We start from the raw sequence: 6,000 nt of genomic DNA, 5'->3' as shown, positions 1-6,000 counted from the left end.
ATACATCTAAAAGCCGTGTATTGTACGAGTACGAATACGGGTGCATACGAGTAGAATTGTTGATGAAACTGAACGAGAATTTAATTGTAAGCATTTTTGTTAAGTAAAAGTATTTTGATAAGTATCTTGAAGTCTTTCAAAAGTGTATGAATACATATTAAAACACTACATGTATATACATTTTAACTGAGTCGTTAAGTCATCGTTAGTCGTTACATGTAATGTTGTTTTGAAACCTTTAGGTTAACGATCCTGTTAAATGTTGTTAACCCATTGTTTATTATATCTAAAAAGATGTTAAATTATTACATTATCATGATATTATGGTATATTAATATATCTTAGTATGATATATATAGAGTTAAATGTTGTTACAACGATAATCGTTACATATATGTCTCGTTTCGAAATCATTAAGTTAGTAGTCTTGTTTTTACATATGTAGTTCATTGTTAATACACTTAATGACATGTTTACTTATCATTTATCATGATTAAACATAGTGTATCAATATCTTAATATGATTCATATGTATTTAGTAAGACGTTGTTATAACGATAATCGTTATATATATCGTTTCGAGTTTTCTTAATTCAATAAACCCAATTTTATGTATATAACTCATTGTTAAAATACCTAATGAGATACTTACTTATCATAATATCATGTTAACTATATATAATCATATATATGTCATCATATAGTTTTTACAAGTTTTAACATTCGTGAATCACCGGTCAACTTGGGTGGTCAATTGTCTATATGAAACCTATTTCAATTAATCAAGTCTTAACAAGTTTGATTGCTTAACATGTTGGAAACACTTAATCATATAAATATCAATTTTATTTAATATATAAAAACATGGAAAAGTTTGGGTTACTACAGTACCTACCCGTTAAATAAATTTCGTCCCGAAATTTTAAGCAGTTGGAGGTGTTGACGTATCTTCTGGAAATAAGTGTGGGTATTTCTTCTTCATCTGATCTTCTCATTCCCAGGTGAACTCAGGTCCTCTACAAGCATTCCATCAAACTTTAACAATTGGTATCTTGTTTTGCTTAAGTCTTTTAACCTCACGATCCATTATTTCGACGGGTTCTTCGATGAATTGAATTTTTTCATTGATTTGGATTTCGTCTAATGGAATAGTGAGATCTTCTTTAGCAAAACATTTCTTCAAATTTGAGACGTGGAAAGTATTATGTACAGCCGCGAGTTGTTGTGGTAATTCAAGTCGGTAAGCAACTGGTCCGACACGATCAATAATCTTGAATGGTCCAATGTACCTTGGATTTAATTTCCCCCGTTTACCAAATTGAACAACGCCTTTCCAAGGTGCCACTTTAAGCATGACCATCTCTCCAATTTCAAATTCTATATCTTTTCTTTTAATGTCAGCGTAGCTCTTTTGTCGACTTTGGGCGGTTTTCAACCGTTGTTGAATTTGGATGATCTTCTCGGTAGTTTCTTATATTATCTCCGAACCCGTAATCTGTCTATCCCCCACTTCACTCCAATAAATTGGAGACCTGCACTTTCTACCATAAAGTGCTTCAAACGGCGCCATCTCAATGCTTGAATGGTAGCTGTTGTTGTAGGAAAATTCTGCTAACGGTAGGTGTCGATCCCAACTGTTTCCGAAATTAATAACACATGCTCGTAGCATGTCTTCAAGCGTTTGTATCGTCCTTTCACTCTGCCCATTAGTTTGTGGATGATAGGCAGTACTCATGTCTAGACGAGTTCCTAATGCTTGCTGTAATGCCTGCCAGAATCTTGAAATAAATCTGCCATCCCTATCAGAGATAATAGAAATTGGTATTCCATGTCTGGAGATGACTTCCTTTAAATACAGTCGTGCTAACTTCTCCATCTTTTCATATTCTCTTATTGGCAGGAAGTGTGCCGATTTGGTGAGACGATCAACTATTACCCAAATAGTATCAAAACCACTTGCAGTCCTTGGCAATTTAGTGATGAAATCCATGGTAATGTTTTCCCATTTCCATTCCGGGATTTCAGGTTGTTGAAGTAGACCTGATGGTTTCTGATGCTCCACTTTGACCTTAGAACACGTCAAACATTCCCCTACGTATTTAGCAACATCGGCTTTCATACCTGGCCACCAAAAATGTTTCTTGAGATCTTTGTACATCTTCCCCGTTCCAGGATGTATTGAGTATCTGGTTTTATGAGCTTCTCTAAGTACCATTTCTCTCATACCTCCAAATTTTGGAACTTAAATTCTTTCAGCCCTATACTGGGTTCCGTCTTCCCGAATATTAAGATGCTTCTCTGATCCTTTGGGTATTTCATCCCTTAATTTTCCCTCTTTTAAAACTCCTTGTTGCGCCTCCTTTATTTGAGTAGTAAGGTTAGCGTGAATCATTATATTAATAGATTTTACTCGAATAGGTTCTTTGTCCTTTCTACTCAAGGCGTCGGCTACCACATTTGCCTTCCCCGGATGGTAACGAATCTCAAAGTCGTAATCATTCAACAATTCAATCCATCTGCGCTGCCTCATGTTCAGTTGTTTCTGATTAAATATGTGTTGAAGACTTTTGTGGTCGGTATATATAATACTTTTGACCCCATATAAATAGTGCCTCCAAGTCTTTAATGCAAAAACAACCGCGCCTAATTCCAAATCATTCATCGTATAATTCTGCTCATGAATCTTCAATTGTCTAGACGCATAAGCAATTACCTTCGTTCGTTACATTAATACACAACCGAGACCTTGCTTTGAGGCATCACAATATATCACAAAATTATCATTCCCTTCAGGTAATGACAATATAGGTGCCGTAGTTAACTTTTTCTTCAACAATTGAAACGCTTTTTCTTGTTCATCATTCCATTCAAATTTCCTCCCTTTATGCGTTAATGCAGTCAAGGGTTTTGCTATTTTGGAAAAATCTTGGATGAATCTCCTGTAATAACCAGCTAGCCCTAAAAATTGGCGTATGTGTTTGGGAGTTTTCGGGGTTTCCCACTTTTAAACAGTTTCAATCTTTGCTGGATCCACCTGAATACCTTATTTGTTCACTATATGACCGAGGAATTGAACTTCTTCCAACCAAAATGCATACTTTGAAAACTTAGCGTACAGTTTTTCCTTTCTTAACAACTCTAGCACTTTTCTCAAATGTTCTTCATGCTCTTGGTCATTCTTTGAGTAAATAAGTATGTCATCGATGAAAACAATGACAAACTTGTCAAGGTATGGTCCACACACTCGGTTCATGAGGTCCATGAACACAGCTGGTGCGTTAGTCAACCTAAACGGCATAACCATAAACTCGTAATGACCTTAACACATCCTAAAAGCAGTCTTTGGAATATCATCCTCCTTCTCCCGCATTTGATGATACCCAGAATGTAAATCAATCTTCGAATAAATCGACGAGCCTTGTAGTTGATCAAATAAGTCGTCGATTCTCGGTAGTGGGTAACGGTTCTTGATGGTAAGTTTGTTCAACTCTCGGTAGTCGATACACAACCTAAATGTACCATCCTTCTTCTTGACAAACAAAACAGGAGCTCCCCATGGTGATGTGCTTGGTCGAATGAAACCACGCTCTAAAAGTTCATGTAACTGACTTTGTAATTCTTTCATTTCGCTGGGTGCGAGTCTGTATGGAGCACGAGCTATTGGTGCAGCTCCTGGTACAAGGTCTATTTGAAATTCAATGGATCGATGTGGGGGTAATCCCGATAATTCTTTCGGAAATACATCGGGAAATTCTTTTGCGACGGGAACATCACTGATGTTCTTTTCTTCAGGTTTAACTTCCTTGATGTGTGCTAGAATGACGTAACAACCTTTTCTTATTAGTTTTTGCGCCTTCAAACTACTAATAAGGTTTAATTTCGCGTTGTTCTTTTCTCCGTACACCATTAAATGTTTTCCCTTTTCACGCATAATGCGAATTGCATTTTTGTAACAAACGACCTCTGCTCTTACCTTTTTCAACCAATCCATACCAATTATTACATCAAAACTCCCTAACTCGACTGGTATTAAATCAATTTTAAACGTTTCATCCCCCAGTTTAATTTCTCTATCCCGACATATATTATCTGCTGAAATTAATTTACCGTTTGCTAATTCGAGTAAAACTTTACTATCCAAAGGCGTCAATGGGCAACTTAACTTAGCACAAAAATCTCTACTCATATAGCTTCTATCCGCACCCGAATCAAATAAAACATAAGCAGATTTATTATCAATAAGAAACGTACCCGTAACAAGCTCCGGGTCTTCCTGCGCTTCTGCCGTATTAATTTTGAAAACTCTTCCGCGACCCTGCCCATTAGTATTCCCCTGATTCGGGCAATTAATTCTAATGTGGCCCGGTTTTCCACATCCATAACAAACAAAGGCGGCATTACTTGTTTCGCCACTATTTGTTCCTTTAGTTCTGTTAAACTTTGGTTCATAAACCTCACACTTTTTCGCACCATGGCCAGTTCTTTTACACTTGGTGCAAAATGTCGTGCAGAACCCATTCTGGTGGTACTCTTCACACATTTGGCATTTTTGGTTTTTGTTGCTGTTGTTGTTATTGAGATTGTTGTTGAGATTGTTATTGTTGTTGGAACGGTTGTTGTTGTTGTTGGAAAGTTTGTTATAGTTATTGTTAGGATTGCGGTTATTATTGCAATTGTTGTTGCGGTTGTGGTTGTAATTGTTGTTGTTGTATTGGTGACCCTTGTCACTGGTTTCTTCCCACTTACTCTTGAGTTGTTTCGTGTTGGCTTCTTCGGCCGCCTGCTCTTTAATTCTTCCCTCAATCTGATTTATGAGTTTATGAGCCATTCTACTTGCCTTTTATATGGAAGCGGGCTCGTGTGAACTCACATCTTCTTGAATCCTTACGGGTAACCCTTTTACAAACGCGTCGATCTTCTCTTCTTCATCTTCGAACGCTCCCGGACACAATAGGCACAACTCTGTGAATCGTCGTTCATATGTGGTAATGTCAAACCCTTGTGTTCGTAACTCCCTAAGTTCTACCTTGAGTTTATTGACTTCGTTTCTAGGACGGTACTGCTCGTTCATCAATTGCTTGAATGCCGACCTCGGTAGTGCGTAAGCAGCATTTTGTCCTACATGTTCAAGATAGGTGTTTCACCACGTTAACGCAGTACCTGTGAAGGTATGCGTAGCGTACTTAACTTTTTCCTCTTCAGTACATTTACTTATGGCAAACACTGATTCAACTTTCTCGGTCCACCGTTTCAATCCAAGTGGTCCTTCGGTTCCATCAAATTCCAAAGGTTTACAGGCAGTGAATTCTTTGTAGGAGCATCCTACACGATTTCTTGTGGAATTAGTTCCACTGCTAGATCCAGAGTTATTGTTATTTTTCATTGCAGCCTGTACTGCGGCTATGTTCGAAGCAAGGAAAACACGAAAGTCTTCCTCGCTCATGTTCAAATTCTGACGAGTCGTCGGTGCCATTTCCTTCAAAAATAGCCAAAAGAATTGAGTTAATCATATAGAATTTAAGAGTAGTAAATAGTATCTCGTAGCATTATATGAACTTATTTATAAAAGTTTTTTCTTCATATTAGCATTTTATAGTTTTAATTCGGGTAATACCTACCCGTTAAGTTCATACTTACTAGCTACTATACAACTCAACTACTACACTTCTATATGAAAAACTTATTACAATAATATTTCGCGTTCAAATCTTTATACAATATTTTACAAACATACAATACCACTATTATACATATAGGATGAAATATAGCACATAAAATCTTTGCTACTCAGCAGCTATAAAGGCAATTCTAGTTAATACGCAAGTTGTTTAGCAAAAGAAATAAATACACGTAATTCATAAGTCCAAAAACAAGTCATGCATTCTAGTTTTACTAAGACGACTTCTCATCCTTGGTCTTGTGGAAAGTAACCGTTATGACCATTGACTAGGCAGCATGTTGTAATGTTGTCAAAAGGACGAGGGTTTCGTAATGCCCAAC

This window comes from Rutidosis leptorrhynchoides, chromosome 7, assembly GCF_046630445.1.
Source record: "Rutidosis leptorrhynchoides isolate AG116_Rl617_1_P2 chromosome 7, CSIRO_AGI_Rlap_v1, whole genome shotgun sequence".
NCBI lineage: Eukaryota > Viridiplantae > Streptophyta > Magnoliopsida > Asterales > Asteraceae > Rutidosis > Rutidosis leptorrhynchoides.
The sequence above is the reverse complement of the archived record's forward strand: the minus strand, read 5'-3'. Positions refer to the sequence as shown.